The 17,436-nt window shown below is 35.4% G+C and overlaps 1 long non-coding RNA gene across 1 annotated transcript; it reads left to right on the top strand.

Annotated features, from left to right (window-relative positions):
• Positions 1 to 9,726: 9,726 nt before the first annotated feature.
• On the top strand, positions 9,727 to 10,878 carry LOC138911990 (uncharacterized). The gene is made up of 3 exons (XR_011417623.1): positions 9,727 to 9,847; positions 10,066 to 10,141; positions 10,763 to 10,878. It is a non-coding gene; the product is annotated as an uncharacterized lncRNA (long non-coding RNA).
• The last annotated feature ends 6,558 nt before the right edge of the window (positions 10,879 to 17,436 follow it).

Here is a 17,436-nt window from a genome sequence, read left to right as displayed (position 1 = left end):
CAAATCCCTTTTTATTTGATTTTTTTTGTTTTGATTGAATTGGGGTGGATATAGCTGAAGGAGGTATATTTTCATTGCTCATGAACTTTTTAATAATGTTTGTATACTTGTATCCTCTAGTTCCTTTTATTCGCTTATTTGGATCAAAATCTATTCTATGTGCACTTGTCTCAGTAATGATATCTTTATAATTTTTCAAGTCTGTGGCACTGAATTGTGTAGGTTTATTATGAACAATCAGAGAATAAAGCCCAGGAGTCAAATCCCACGTGCTTCCACTTGATAATTGAATTTTATTATGACTTATATGTAATTCACTATTCCCCAAATTTAAGGATTTGGGGGTTGATGAACTTTTTCTAGGTCCATAAGCATTGTCCAGAACTTTATTTCTCGATAGACTGCTAATATTAAAATCATAGTCTGCATGAATTAGACTGCTAGCATCTGCTTCTTTTTCTAGCTGTGTTTCTAAAGGTGTTTCTAGCGGTGTTTCCAGCTCTGATCCCAATTCAATATGTGACTGTGAAAAAAATTTATCATCTGAGTCACTAGTAACATCATCATTATAAATTTTTGTTTCTTCATTTCGGCTATTATTATCATCATAATCGTAATCATGATCATCATCGTCATCATACCTTAATTGATGTTTCTTAAGCTTTTTACTGGGGGTTTCATTTTTAAATATTTCACTTTTTATACCCGTTACTCGTAGAGTAAAAGGGTATACTAGATTCTTGCAAAAGTATGTAACAGCTAGAAGGAAGCGTTTCCGACCCCATAAAGTATATATGTTCTTGATCAGGGTCGCTAGCCGAGTCGATCTAGCCATGTCCGTCTGTCCGTCTGTCTGTCTGTCTGTCTGTCTGTCTGTCCGTCTGTCCGTCTGTATGAACGCTGAGATCTCAGAAACTACAAAAGCTAGAAGGTTGAGATTTCCCACACATATTCTTTGGCTTCCTACGCAGCGCAAGTTTATTTTAGCCGAGCGCCACGCCCCCTCTAACGCCCACAATCGCCCACTAACGATTTTAAAATGGGTCCTGCGCCCACATCTTTAAAGATTTCCGAGAAGTATAAATGCAATTTTGTTGTGCATATTTATACCTATCGAAATGTAGAAGACATTTTTCAAATCGGACCATTCATTAAAAAGTTATACGCAATCAAAAATTATATATCTATCTCCCTCGCACTCCCTTTAGCTGAGTTACGATTATTAGTCGGGACACCAACCCGACACAGCGTTCGCACTCCCTTTAGCTGAGTGACGGGTATTAGATAGTCGGGACAACAACCCGACTATAGCGTTCTCTCTTGTTTGCTTTAGAACCGTTGATTTATCTTCGTTTGCATTCATAAACTTTCGTTTTTTATTTTCACTAACTAGTTCGTTTAAGGGATCTGTTATTGGCTTAAAAGTTTCTTCCAACTCGTAAGCATTTTGTGATTTAAAATGTTTTAGATCATTAAACTTTTTCTTTAATATATTTCTCGTTTTAGTAAGCTGACTTAAAATAAATTGACTCATTTTGGGTACTTTCAAAACTTTCACCACCGTCAGCACAAAAGATGTAATACCAGTTTATGAACTATACTTTACAGGGTTACATTTCATACTAATGAAAGTTATAAAATATATATATTATTTATATGATTTTATTTTTGGCTGAAAAAGAATCATTTTACTGTTGATGCAGTTGTTTACATTTCCTCTTCAAATAAAAGAATTTAATGTGGGTGTGTGTGTGTGTGTGCATGTTTTATTGAATATAATAAATGATTATGTACAAATGTTATAAATATTACAAAGTGATAAGTGGATTAAACAATTGTATTTAACTCTAGTTGCAGGGAATCATTGCTTCTTTTTATAACTCGATATTTCTTGTCCCATCTTTCATTATGTTATATCTCTTAGGTAGATATAGAATATATTTATCCAGTTCCAAGGCAATGGAGTCCCCATAAACAGTTTTCTTCCTCTGCGCATTGATAATTGGGTAGCTAACGTTTATACCCATCTTGTTTTGTGATAGCAAGGGCTTCAATGCTCGCGTGTTGAACTCCTTTAAAACCACGCTTCGAAGAATTTCCTCCTCCATAATGGTGTCCAGCTCACTTTCTGATGGAATTGGTTGATTCATCATGTTGTTGTTGGTTTGAAGATTGTCCTCGAAGAAGGTGGTTTAAATGAGAAGCAAGCTGATCGACTTGACAAGTTAATGTTAAAGTTCTGACTGTAAAGACTAAACGATTTCCGAGCTCATTTTATACCAGTTCTCAGACCGAGATTTCCATAGCAACAGGTTGTTGTTTTTCCACCCTTGTTGTTTTCCACCCTTGATGTTTAAAAGTCGTTAAATCAGTTACTTTATGCAACAGGCTGTTGTTTTTCAACCCTTGTTGTTTAAAAGTCGTTAAAGCAGTTACTTTATTTGAATGAAAGCAGGAATTCAATGCACAGGTGTCCACAATTGTATGTTCCAAAACGTTGTACCTGTTCATAGTTATATTTGATTTTATCCCCTAAGTATTTCACAACTTCTTTTGGTGGTTGTAAATTTCCAAAACTATCAAAATAGAATATGCTGTTTTTGTTTTTGTGGTAAGCTACCCAATGTGTACCCCTTGATTTCGAGTCACCCAAGTTAATCACTCCACTTTCATTATTTTTAGATGTTTTAGGGAGAGAGTCTCTCATAAACACTCCCCTAAAATGCGGTATATTTCTTTGAGCAAATTCCATTATATCTATATTTGATAATGCTCTTTTGGGTAGCTGACCAATTAGTTTTTTTGTTTCTTCATTCTCCCACCACGACTGTTGTATGGTTTTAGGTATAAGGCGTAACCATTTTTATGGGGTTTTAAGTATAGACCTTCACCCACGGAAACTTCTTCCATCTTTCGGTTGTGTCTTTTATTTTCTTCTAGCTGTTGCTTAGCAATTTTTGCGTTTGTTATTAATTTTGCGACACTAGAAGCTCCTGAGGCTAAACTACCTATAGCACTTAATGCAGTTAAAATGGGTACCAGTGGTAAAGAACCCCCCATTTTGGGAACATTTATTATTCGAGGAACTTTAACGTTTTTCTTAGATCCGATTGAATTATGAATTGCTTTACGTGCAATTTTAATTGCATTAACCACATCCAGGGGTTTTCGTTTTTTCAATTTCCGACTCGCTTCTCTTACAACAGATGATAGTCTATTTATTTTCATCCTCCCACGCTTCCTCTTCTTCTGTTTTTTCTTATTTCGCTTCCGAACACCCATTCCAAAATGTTTCTTTGCTTTCATAATATTAGTTACAAAATATGCTGCTGCTCGCTCCCTAAGAGAACTATCCTTCGCCTTTACTCGCTCCCAAGCCTTGTTAATTAATTCAGAATCTGCCTTATGTCGATTGCTTAGATCCTTGTTTTGTGAATAGGCAATATCGTGAACCTTGCAAGCTTCATCCAACTGATTAATTCCGTGATCTCCACGCTGTAATCGCTCTGCAAGCTTTGTACCGGGTCCACAATAGTTATATCCAGGAATGTGAAACTCAATCGGAAGAGAATCTATTAACTTATTAATAAGACCACTTCCACGTTTACGGTGTAAATAATGACTGATGTGATTATAAAAACGTTTCCCCATTATATATTGTCTTTATTCATTGAAGATTTATCACGGAATAAACATATTTATAATAGGATGCGATTAATAAAGCAAAAAAATAACATTATTGTTCGTAACTTTGAGAACGTGAATAATGTTAAACAACCACCACGTCACAGTGAATTATTACCAAACACAATTAGAGCTCTTGTGGTTGGACCATCCAACTGCGGGAAAACTAATGTAATGATCAGTCTTATTGAAAGTCCAAATGGTTTGAGATTTGAAAATATATACGTGTTTTCAAAGAGTCTATACCAACCGAAATATGATTACTTGGAAAAGCTATTTAAACCGATTAAAGGTATGGGATATCATACATTCTCTCACAACGAAACTGTTTTACCACCCACCGAAGCAAAAAATAATTCAATCATGATTTTCGACGATGTGGCTTGTGAGAGACAAGGTAATATTCGATCATATTTCTGTATGGGTCGTCACAAATATATTGATTCTTTTTATTTATGTCAAACATATACACGGATACCAAAACATCTTATACGGGACAATGCAAATGTAATTATTATGTTTAAACAGGATGATTTAAATATGCGATACATATTTCGGGATCATATCATCCCTGACATGAATTATGAGACATTTACGAAAATTTGTCAAAAATGTTGGGAGGATAAATATGGATTTTTATTTATAAGTAAGGATGACAATATTGATAAGGGACGATATAGAAAAGGATTTGACCAATTTATTCTTCTTTAATTTTAATATAAGATTGGGGCGGGGTTGTATGACACCCAGTTGAACAACAGATTTCAAAATGGTTAGATTATTGACTCTATCAGTGAATGGAAATAGTTCCATCATAAACACAGTTTATTTTCCACCAATTGAATTAAACGGGGAATATGAGTGTGCGCTAGTTGAGTTTAACATGTACAACTCAATTCCCAACGTGGATGTAAATAACAACCTCTTTCATATTGGTGATAAAGTTATTATTATTCCCACCGGCTCCTATGAACTCAACGATATTTCTCAATTTATTTACAACAAGTTCAAGGATTATAATCTGGAAAATACAGTGAAAATTGAAAGCAATAATAATACACTTCAAGTGGAAATAATTAGCAGTAAAGAAGATATATACTTTAATAAGGAGAGGTCAATAGGTCATTTGTTTGGTTTTAAGCAAAGAGTGTTAAAGGCAAACCAAAATCACTTGTCCGATAATGCTGTCAACATTTTAAAAATTAATACCATTCGTTTGGAATGTAATATTGTGAGTGGCTCTTACGTTGATAATATACCAAATCACGTATTACATGAGTTTGCAATTTCGGTTCCACCGGGCTATAAAATGACTGTGACACCACACAATCTCATCCATTTACCTATTAACTGCAGAGAAATAAGTACTCTCTCAATACATATCGTTGATCAGAACGGAGATTTATTGAACTTGCGTGGTGAAAGCGTATCAATTCGCATACATATTCGCGCAATAGAATGATAATTTACAATAAAAGCAACGGTATACTTCATCAACCGCGCACTAGCAGTTGTAAAGCTAAAGGAACAGGATTAAATCGAAAGGGTCTTACATTAAAAAACAAATTGTTTTTAAAATCACTGGGCTTCAAAATTCAAATCTGATAATAATAATAATAAGAAACATTAAAAATGAATGAAATTTTAAATGTTCGTGAGAGACCGTTTTCAGATGAAAGTATTTCGAAAAAGGAATATCATACATATTCCTCGTATCATCAATCATTTAAAGCAAATGATGAAATACGTATTTGTATTCAAAATCAGGACTTGTATGTACTCCCTCACGAAAGCTATCTTAATTTTCAAGGAGTTGTTAAGAGAGTAGCAGCCGATGGTACAAGCACCACTGATAATATCGAGGTTACGTTTCGCAATAATTGTATGGCAAATTTTATTGATGAAATTAGATATGAAATAAATGGATACGAAATTGATAGAACACGGTTTGTTGGCATGAGCAGCACCCTTAAAAATTATCTATCGGAAAGTCGTCAGGAGAGTCGCAAACTTTTAAATGCTGGATGGAGTGATGGAAATGATATTATTACAAAAGGTAATTTTAATTTCTCGCTACCCTTAAAAAATGTAATGGGGTTTGCTGAGGATTATAAAAAAGTTTTACTGAATTGTAAGCATGAACCTATACTTTTGCTCACAAAAAATCTGGATGATGTATATGTTAAAAACAAATCAAACCATACATATGTTTTGGAAATGACTAATATTAGCTGGAAAATCCCTCATGTAACACCCAGTGATGCTGCAAAAATTAAAATGTACGATATAATAAAGAGTGGCGGAAATTTACCGATAGCTTTCCGTAGTTGGGATACATACATTAACCCAAAACTGATACAGGGAAATCAACACGTCTGGAGCCTAAAGATAGGAAGTAATAGGGAAAGACCGAGATTTGCTATTATAGCCTTCATGTTGAATGGAGAACTAATTACAAATAATTTATCCAACCTGAAAGTCCACTTGAATTCAGAAACGTATCCATATGATGACTTAAATGTAAACTTTGAAAATGATAAATATGCCCACCTTTATGATATGTATGCAATGTTTCAAAAGAGTTATTACAACCGCCCAGCAGAACCATTTTTATCACCGACAGAATTTAAGAAAATAAGTTTAACAATAATTTCGTTATACAACCTCCATTTGATTTCACTCGTCTTAATAACAAGTCCCGAAAAACTGCTCTCTGGCTTACCAAAAACCATCATAAAATTGTTTGGAACGATGGAATAAACAACTTTAAGCAAACAAGAAAATATATTAAACAAATCACTTCGGGAAAGGTGGTTTTATGCAAGGGAATTGAAGAGAAACGTTTTCTAGAAATCTTTCTCAGATCACCGCACATAAGAGATGTTGAGGAATTGGGTTGCCCACCATTAAACACCGTAAGCATAAACCAATTCCCATTTTGCTCAATACATATTAAAGGCGGTATTTGTGCTCTGAATAATGCGCACAATATTTTAAATTTTTGCAATGGAACTATGGTCTAACACTTATACATATACAATGGATAACAGACAAAGTGGATTAATAAACCGAATTAATAATTTCACATACCAATTTGGTGAGGAAATTTTTAAAGAAGATTTAAAATATCTCATTGATACGAGGAATATGTTCATGGATAAAGGAGAAGACGATCTTAACCAAACGGTATATGGTAATCATTTTACGTTTTGTAATAATGGATTCGGCGAAGACGCGTGTGCCTGCTTTTTCTATAAAAATCATCGAGACGGAGCCTTAAAACTAATGTCATTATATTTAGTGTATAAGAAAAGTCTGTTAAAAATTTCCAAATAAACATGAGCTAAATTCATGACCTAAATTCAAATTAACATCTTCTTTTGTTTGGGGGTGGGTGATTTTTTTCAGCTATTTCTTTCAGGTCAAAAAGTTAAAAAAAATAAATAAATATACTTGAATTTAAAATTTACATATTCTTTTTGTCATTGGGGTGGGAGTTTGTTTCTCAGTGGCAAGCAAAGGGATCCCTTTTCAAGGGTGCTTGCTTTCAGCTGTTTCTTTGGGAGTTTGTTTCTCAGTGGCAAGCAAAGGGATCCCTTTTCAAGGGTGGTTGCTTTCAGCTGTTTCTTTTGGACGTGACAACAGCCCGTGACATTCTAACACGTACCCGTGTGAGCACCACACTTTCTTAATCTAAGCAAAGGACACCCGGCACACCCCAGTAATTTCTCCCCCATTAACTAGGATAACCCAAATATATCGCTATGATCACCTGACACACCCCAGTAACTTCTCACCCGCTTAACTAGATTCCCTCCCCTCGTTTCACCCTATTTTTCTAACTTCTCCCACGTTCGATCCCGTCAACCTACTCGTCAACCACTTAAGCAGAATCCCTCCCCTCTTTCACCCCATTTCCTAGATACAAAAGCTGGATATAACTATTGTGGACCCTAATTTACGATCACCCGTCACACCCCAGTAACTTCTTCCCGCTTAATAAGAGTCCCGATTTCTTAAACGAAATTCGGGGAGCGAATTCCTGAATACAAATCCTAGATATAAGCAACTTATCACCCTAATTTACGATCACCCGTCACACCCCAGTAACTTCTCACCCGCTTAATTAGGGTCCCGATTTCTTAAACGAAATTCGGGGGAGCGAATTCCTGAATACAATTCCTAGATATAAGCAACTTATCACCCTAATTTTCTGGACCGAATTTCGGGATTCCTGATTCCTGAATACAAATCCAAGATACAAAAGCTGGATATAACTATTGTGGACCCTAATTAACGATCACTCGTCACGCACCCATTAACTTTAATTACCCCCCACACCTGTCACATTGTCCTGATTTATTACCCTAATTAGCATAATTAATTACCTCCCCCTCCACTTTTGATCCAGAACTCTCATTAAATACGATTCAGAACTCTCATTTTTATACTACTGGGGTATTTTAGGCAACGAGCTAGCCAGGAAAGGCACCACCAAACCTCTCCTTCCAGGAAAGGAGAATGTTGGCATGTCTACGTGCAAGCTAATTATTAAAAACCAATTCAACAATTTAGTCAACACACATTGGCAAAACACACCACAGTGGCGAACCTCTCACCAGACATGGCCTGAAATAAACAATAAATAACTTCGGAACTACTCAAATTCTGCCGCACGTAGCGTCGCCAGCAGGCTAAAAGCCCTAAAATATGATTTCTGTAGAAGCTGCAGGGATGAGGAAGAAGATGAAACGGTGGAACACCTACTCTGTTCTTGCCCAGCCCTATGCCCTGACCGAAATATGGGAGATTAACCTTAAGGATTTAAGCTCTTTTATTAAATCCTCCGGATGGAGGACTTGTTGATCAACCAACCTAAAAGCTGACTCAAAACTGATAGGGGACCCAAAAGTATAGAGACCATACGGTACCACAATGGACCCCCAGAGGTTTAAGTGAGCCAGGCTGCCAGGTAAGATGTAAACCGACAGTGGAGAAGACTGGCGGGGCAAGGAGACTTTGTACGCCATCGAACAACCTGAGAAAAGAACAATAAATAAACAAAAGAGGGGTGTGTCTAGCCTACGCACGACAGAAGTGAAACATGTAGTATTCCTCTCTCGTTTATCATTTCATGGACCGACCTGTAAATATAAACATGTAATTTGCCTTCTTCTTCTTTTTCTCGATCGGTTTGTTTACCTTTGAGAATCGACAGCTGCGCGCTGCAGCGTATTCGGAGTCAACAGGTTGATAGGTGTCTGCAGCTTAATTGATGTCACAGAAATGATTTCGGCTTAAATATCATATTCTCACACAAGCAAGCTCATTCTATTTTAAGAATTTACTTTCTTAACTTTGTGCGAGCGCAGGGTGCATATATGTGCAATCACACATATATATACATTTACATATAACGGGTGTTTTTTAGAGGTATAGAACTTTTTTAGGTTGCAATAAAACAACGAAAGATAATCTTGTGGCATTACATTTTATATATGACTAGCTGTACCCGGCGCGACTTCGTTCGCTTAAAATTAGTTTTGAGTACGGTTGTCAAGACTTTCCATTTCCACACCACCCCTGAGGTCCAATTAGACCAATTCCACTGAAACTTTCTGGTTTAATTATGTTAATTAATAGATTACTTTAAAACCTCTGTGTAAACAACATTTTTAGAAGATCCTTCACACTCATAAAAATTAATTTCTAAATTTTGGAAATCTCGCCATTGAATCGGCCTACCTTTGAAAATAGAAAAAAAATTTCTTGTTATTAGAAAATTGTCCTTTGAATACAGAAAACCTTTCTTGATGGAAAAAATTCAAGAAAGAATTTTTCTTAAAAATAGAAAAATGAAAATCTCATATGTTTGTTTTGCCATCGCAGCCAAAACATTTTTGTACGTATTTAAGGACAAAATCACCTTTGAATATATGAATGAAATGACCCTAGAATATAGGAAAGTAGCCATTGACTTCCTTCGGCTGCCGAATGTTAACGACAAGAAAAACGAAGTGGGACGAAGGGCCTACTCGGCCCGACTAATACCCGGCTACCGACTTCTCTGATCCCCCGAGCGTCAGTTGTGAAAAAAATTCGTGAGTGATGGACGTGATTTTCAAGCGGATAAGAGGTGAAGCCTTTTTCCGAATATTCAAAGGTATGTAAATATGTATATAATTTTTTGTATAGCGGGCGTACAATTGTATGTATATAATTAAAGGATACATTTCAAATCTCTTTACCAAGCGTATACCAATTTAGGTGAATTGTTTTTTAGCTAAGAGCTACGTACATACATACATTTGTACATAAATTTGTGGGTGTACAGTTCTATAATAACTTTATCTTATTACTCGCATTTTATTTATTTTTCAGAGTGAAAATACCTGCAGTTGCATCAGCCAAATAATTTGTTTGTCGAAGCTGTAATTTTGTTTTAAAACCTTCTAAGGTAAGAAAATTATGTTGTATTTGTTTGAAATACTTATGTATGCATGTAAATATCTATGCATGTACGCGGCTCACCCGATCTGAAACCCGATTTTCAACCCTTTCATATTCTGCTCCTCTCTCTCGCTCGCTTGACCTACGCGTCGCGACGTTTCTCTCTTCACCTTCTTAAAACTGACACGATCTGCCCTGCTTACATTCGGTCTCCCTTCGCAAAGGACTGTACATGGTGAAACTATACAAGGTGGTCTCGTCAGCTCTGCTGAGGACGTTAAATATGTTTACCTCTCTGTCTCTCTTAAGCGATAGAATGAGAAAGCTAGATAGAGACTGGCACAAATAACGTCCTCAAAAGAGGGCAGCTCTCGCGTCGAGATCACCTTGTATAGTTCCACCATGGGACTGTATGTAAATATATATGTATGTATGTACGTGTCTCTCCCGTGCCTCTTCTGTCTGAAATTCGATTTTCAACCCTTCATTTTCTACCTGTCTTGCTCCTCTCTCTCGGTCGTCTGTCCAACGTGTTTGTATTTTGGCTATTATTAACATTACATTATGTCAAAAAAGTTGTTTATCTAAAAACAAATCATTAATATCCCAATAACTCTTTTTTTTATAGATGAGGAAAGGCGAAGAAAATGGATCACCTTAGGTCATATGAAGTTCAACAGACCTTGGGTAATAATAATGTTTTCTTGAGTCAAAAATGTGTTATTTAAAAATGTTTAAATGTTAAGTTAAATGTTGTTAAATGTAAATAAATATAATATGCAAAAGAAAAAACCAAGCTACATTTTATTTTTAGGGTTTCAGTGTTAATATAAAACTTCCTTTCAAGAAATATTATTTCTTAAATCAAGAAATAAAATTTCTTGAAAGGAAATTTAAACAAGAAAGAATTTTTCTTGTTTAAAAGGTGCCTTTCTAAAAAACCCTTTCTTGTTTTAAGAAATTTAATTTCTTGAAACAAGAAACAAACCACCTTTGAAACAAGAATCGCCTTTCTTGTTTTAAGAAATATTTTTTCTTGTTTTTATGGTGGTTTTCTAAAAAACCACCATAAAAAATTAAATTTCTTAAAACAAGAAATATTTTTTCTTGTTTTAATGGTGCCTTTCAAAAAAACCATTTCTTGAAACAACGGTGAGGTCGCCTCGCCCAAAAATTCAAGAAAGAATTTTCTAGATTTTAAGGAAATTCTTCGATTTTTTTTTATGAGTGCAGGAGCGAGAATAATAAGGCTACTGGCAGAGCTAACTCTAGAGCATGCGACATAAAATTGTCCATGAGAGAAGCAATCTTCTCTAAGATCTAGTCCAGCCAGCTTCAAAGTCTGCCCCTGCGATTTATTTATAGTTATTGCAAAGCAAACTTTTAGAGGGAATTGTAGACTTTTAAACTGAAACGGCAGACTGGATGGTATTAATGGGATCCTGGGTATAAACACGGTTTTCCCCTTCGCGCATCCCGTAAATACTGTTGCTTCGATTATATTCTTATGAAGACCTTTTATCTGCAATCGTGTCCCATTGCAGAACTTTAGGGGACTTCAATTTCTCAATAACATTAGGGGTGCTCCAATCCTAAGAGACAGATTATGCTGAGGAATTCCTGATTCAAAGAATTTAAAAATTCAACAGGGTAATGAACAGCATTATCAGCATCAGGAACAGAGTCGACCGATTTATAGAAGACCATCATTCTGAACCATTAAATGAGTTTAGCAATAAATTATTAATAGTGGTTGCTCTTTCATTTTTCGTTGTCAAAATGGCGCGCTCAGATAGCCAATCTAAGCTTTTACTTGATATGTTAGAAATGTCAGGAAATATTTTGGATGTAAGATCTTGAACGTTTTTGACTACATTTCCTAAGCGTGATGTTATAACTATTTTTCCATCAACTGTTGGATGGACGCCATTCCCAATTTTTAAAAGAGTTTCGGCAAAAATTCCTGCAGAACTGTCTCCTTTTAAGTGCACTCGCATATTTTTCGTGAGCGCTAGTTTTTTTATCTGTGGCCATAAAAATTAAGATTTTAAACAGGCCTTTATTTCGTCAGCTCATGCACCTCGTGACACAACAGGAAGGGTTTGGCGAAAGTCTCCAGCTAGCAGGACTGTAATACCACCCATCAACATAGTATTCTCTTTAATATCTTGCAGGGTTCTATTTATGGCTTCAAGCCCACCTTTATGTGACATGGTGCACTCATCCCAAACAATAAACTTACAATCTTTAAACACCGCAATCATATTACATTGCTTTGAAATAGAGCAATGAGGTGTTTCTAAATTAACTAAATCCAAAGGAAGTTTAATATGTATAATAATAAAATAGCCCTCTTCTAATTGCCTGCTTCTCACTCCCAAAAATCGAATTGTGGCAAAGGAGGGCAAGTGTATTTTTTGCATACGCCTCTTCTAATACTTGCGATATTAATTTGTTAAATCGTCGATGAAAATATATATCATCTTTTTAGATTCCTTAAAAACATATATTAAATTCAGATTGCTTAAACAAATATAATAAATGAATGTGAAGCAAGTAAAAGTGGTGAACTTGTATATTTTTTTTATCAGTTACAATGTTATCAATGCAATTTTAATTTACGTACAAATATGTATACGAACTAACTTATTATTTTCCGTTTCCACATTTGATTAATAACACTATGCAGCATCAAAAATTAACCTCGATGAATGCTATATTTTTGGATTCGTTACGAATTCCCAAGTTAAACTGCGTTTTCCAAAGAGTTCCCCGACGCAAGGATTCTTAGCAAAAGGACCTCAAAGTTCGAAAAATGCTGAAATTGACCAACTTTGCGGAGCTCTCTCTCTTTTAAAGTTTTTTAAAAGATACACCCTTTATCTTTCAAACCCCATACTTAGAATAATTTTAGGATTTTTTTTAAGGCAGAAACAAATTCTAGAAAACATAGTCAAAAAACATAAAAGTATACAGCTGCGGTCAAAATAGTAGTAGTGTTGCCGTCATGTGTTTTTAAAAGTCTTTTGTTGTCACTTTTCTTATCCAATTAGTTTAATAGTACAATTATAATCAATACAATATCACCAGAAGAAGATGAATTACAACAACAAACTTTTTAAAACACAGGGCGGCAACACTACTACTATTTTGACCGCAGCTGTATGTTTTTAAGATTTTTGACTATGTTTTCTAGAATTTGTTTCTGCCTTAAAAAAAATCTTAAAAATTTTTTAAGTATGGGGTTTAAAAGATAAAGTGCGTATCTTTTAAAAAACTATAACATCGAATCAAACCATGCATCCATTTGCCTCTGAGAACTCCGCAAAGTTGGCCAATTTCAGCATTTTTCGAACTTTGAGGTCCTTTTGCTAAGAATCCTTGCGTCGGGGAACTTTTTGGAAAACGCAGTTTAACTTGGGAATTCGTAACGAATCCAAAAATATAGCATCCATCGAGGTAAATTTAAAAAGCACTAAAAATGCTGCACAGTGTAATTAATAATATTAAACTCGTCAAATTTTGCATTAGCTGAAAGGAAATGAATAATTTTATTTGTATTTGAGCACATTATCGACTTTCAAGTAGAAACATAAACACACGATGTGTGTATGTATTGTATTGTACATGTTTTGTACAAATCAAAACATATCCAAATATACATACGTATTTGGGCTAAAGTTCGAATCTTAAGATATTTAACTTGGAAACATTTTGGCTTTGTTTACAGAATTTTTTTTATCTACTTCCATGGTGGAAATTGAAATGAAAAATGAAAAATATTTTTTTTTAAATAAAACCTAAGCATTTTATCCACAGGACTGACTATTGATCGAAAATCATATTGATCGGAACAGCAGTTAAAGTTTTTAAAATTCAAAACAAATTTTAACTGAAATTGCCCTTTTCCCCTCCCCCTTCCGCACAGCACTACCCCTCCCCATCGACAGTTTTCTTTGCTGCTGCTCTCTCAGCCGTCGCTCTCTTGCCATCCGCTCTCTGGGTTTCGCTCTCTCGGCGGGCTCCCACGAAATGCAACGCAATAACTTAGGAAATCTAAATAAATTCGGTAAAAATACTTTAAAAAAATGTTAAAAACTTAAAAAATTAAACTTAAGCATTTGGGCCATTGAATAAGCATATACCAAAAAATCATCTCGATCGGAGCAGCGGTTTAGATTTTTTAAATCGAAAAGTTAATTTTAAATGTAGCCCCGAAATTATGGGGGATATCGAAATTTCTTTTAGATTTATAATTAGGCCCTTTCAAGACCTAAAATTCTGCAAAATCAAAATTTCGAAATTCCAACCACTTTAGAAGCTAAGCTTAAGTAAATCTAATGATTTTTTGCTCTAAATATGGATATTGGAGCTGTTTGGGGCCACTGGGGGGACATGTCGGACCTTAGTGGGCGCCCACGCCCCCAATGGAATACTGTGAAAAAATTTGGCTGCTCTAGCTCTTATGGTTTAGGCTGTGGTCGTATCCCCCTAAAAATCGGTCTTTCATTTTATAATCTTTAGAGATTTCCCAGAGGCCCAAGCGAACCCAGCGGAAATATTCTAGTTTTAGGCCTAGTACTCACTTCAATCGAAAAGCCTACGAAATGAAAATCTCCATACAAAATTTTGATCATGAAATTTTCCGCCTGTCATTTTTGTATGGAAATTTTCGTTTCGTTGCCTTTTTGATTGAAGTGAGTACTAGGCTTTACCCGTAATTGTTTTTCTATACACATTAAATCGTTACAAAGTGAATGAAAAATGATACTAATGGGTAAATAATATTCCTTTAATAATTTGAATTTGATCGACTCTCAACTCCTTAGTCAGCTGCAATGCACACACACAAACGTACACACGCATATATGTATCTAATGGCTGTGTGTGTAAAATACGCATTTTTTGGATACCCAGCGGGAACATTCCTCTGGAAAATAACATATTTTCATCGGGTTTCTCCATACAAGCGGAAGGAACAAAACCACATTTACCCCTTACATTTCTTCCGTCTCTGGTTTCAAAATACACGGGGGTGACACAAAAAGTAAGGGGTAAATGAGGTTTCGATGTGGTTTTCCAAGGGAATTTCCATTTTCCCTACACCGTCGCCTGCTAGAAGATACAGGATTTCCAACACTTTCTGCTAAAAGGAGCAGGATTTTCAACACACAAAGAACCATCTTCTCACTTTCCCGGTGGGTATATTTATTTTGTGCGTGTGTGTGTACAATGTAAATGAAATATGCTTTTAGCAAAAGGATATCAGTATTATCTTGAATTTGAATTTGAGCGAATCTCAATTCCTTAGTCAGCTGCAATGCACACACACAAACGTACACACGGATATACATATGTATCTAATGGCTGTGTGTGTAAAATACGCATTTTTTTTATATATTTATTTTGTGCGTGTGTGTGTACATAGCAGAGCAAATCATTGTTTGTTTTTATCACGTTTTTCCATTTGCCGACCCAAACTAAGTGTATGGTATTTTTCCCATATTTTTTGGACGCTGTTTGGGCCTTAAATTTTGTTTAACTCATAACACTTATTTGCAGTCCCTGGTTTCTATGTATATAATTATACCCGTTACTCGTAGAGTAAAAGGGTATATTAGATTCGTGCAAAAGTATGTAACAGGTAGAAGGAAGCGTTTCCGACCCTATAAACTATATATATTCTTGATCGGGATCACTAGCCGAGTCGATCTAGCCATGTCCGTCTGTCCGTCTGTCCGTCTGTCTGTCCGTCTGTCTGTCTGTATGAACGCTGAGATCTCGGAAACTATAAAAGCTAGAAGATTGACATTTTGCATGCAGATTCTAGGAGTTCCTACGCAGTTTCAAAAGGGTGCCACGCCCCCTCTAACGCCCACAATCGCTTATATACGATTTTAAAAATTTTAATATTTTGGAAAAGTAAAAATGCAGTTTTATTGTGTTTATCAATACCTATCGAAATGTAGAAGAAATTTTTTAAATCGGACCATTCGTTAAAAAGTTACGGCGGATCAAAGTTTTTCTCCATCTCTTTCGCACTCCCTTTAGCTGAGTAACGGGTATCTAATAGTCGGGGCACCCGACTATAGCGTTCTCTCTTGTTTTAAGTCCATCGAGCAGAACATTGCTTTAAATAAAAAAATCACTATGGACGGCAGTCCATGTAGTGACGAAGCGAACAAGGAGAGTGTGCGAAGGCGACTACTATTATATAGCGAGTAATACACCAAATAAAAGGTATTGCTGAAACTTAAAGGATTGCATACCAAGACCTCAAATCAATTGGTTTGGGAGAGAGAGAAACAGAAACTGAACAGGATTCTTATTTGATTCAAAAGGGTTAAGAAAATTGACCAGACAAAAGTTAAGACGAATTGTGGGATATGACTTCGAAAAACTACTTTTTTAAGGTGTAGAGAGACATATTCAATATTTATGTTTGGGTTGAAGATTGAAAGGACCTTTGGGCTGGATTACGCTCAAAATGGAACCTTTTAGTTTATACTAGCAGATTTGCAGCCCGCAGCTTCGCCTGCGGAAATTAAAATTGAAAATTAAGCATTGCTTTATCTTTGGTACTTATTTTAAATTTAAAAAATTCCTAATTTTTATTCTATAAACCGAGAAAAGATTTTATTAGAACTTTTTCCCTGATATTCGTAAAAACAAAAATATTTTGTCGTTTGAAAACTACTTAAAAAAACATGTGTCTTTTTTAAATATTTTTAAAATACGATGGATTGTTGCATAAGTTAACAGATGGACAAAACGGAAACAAACAGATTCCTTTTTCGACACAAATCCTTACACTTATTTCATTCAAAACATTAGTATTTTGTCCAAAACATATTATTTGAATATAGAATGTCATACTGCGTTGAGCATGTAGTAAAATTCCCAATCCATTGCCATTACAGCCTAGAAACATTATTTGAAAAAAAATTTCTTTAAGAAAAAATAGATAGGATACGAATTTGATTAAATTTACATGTTAACAAGAGGGAACGTTATAGTCGGACGCCCCGACTATCAGATACCCGTTACTCAGGTAAAGGGAGTGCGAGGGAGATGGAGATAGAGATAGAAAACGTTGATCACGCATAACTTTTTAACGAATGGTCCGATTTGAAAAATTTCTTCTACATTTCGATAGGTATTGATAAACACAATAAAACTGCATTTTTACTTTTCCAAAATATTAAAATTTTTAAAATCGTATATACGCGATGGTGGGCGTTAGAGGGGGCGTGGCACCATTTTGAAACAAACTTGCGCTGCGTAGGAATTCCTAAAATCTGC

This window comes from Drosophila takahashii, chromosome 2L, assembly GCF_030179915.1.
Source record: "Drosophila takahashii strain IR98-3 E-12201 chromosome 2L, DtakHiC1v2, whole genome shotgun sequence".
NCBI classification, from domain to species: Eukaryota; Metazoa; Arthropoda; class Insecta; order Diptera; family Drosophilidae; genus Drosophila; species Drosophila takahashii.
Note: the sequence above shows the minus strand (reverse complement) of the source record. Positions and strands in the feature narration are given on the sequence as shown.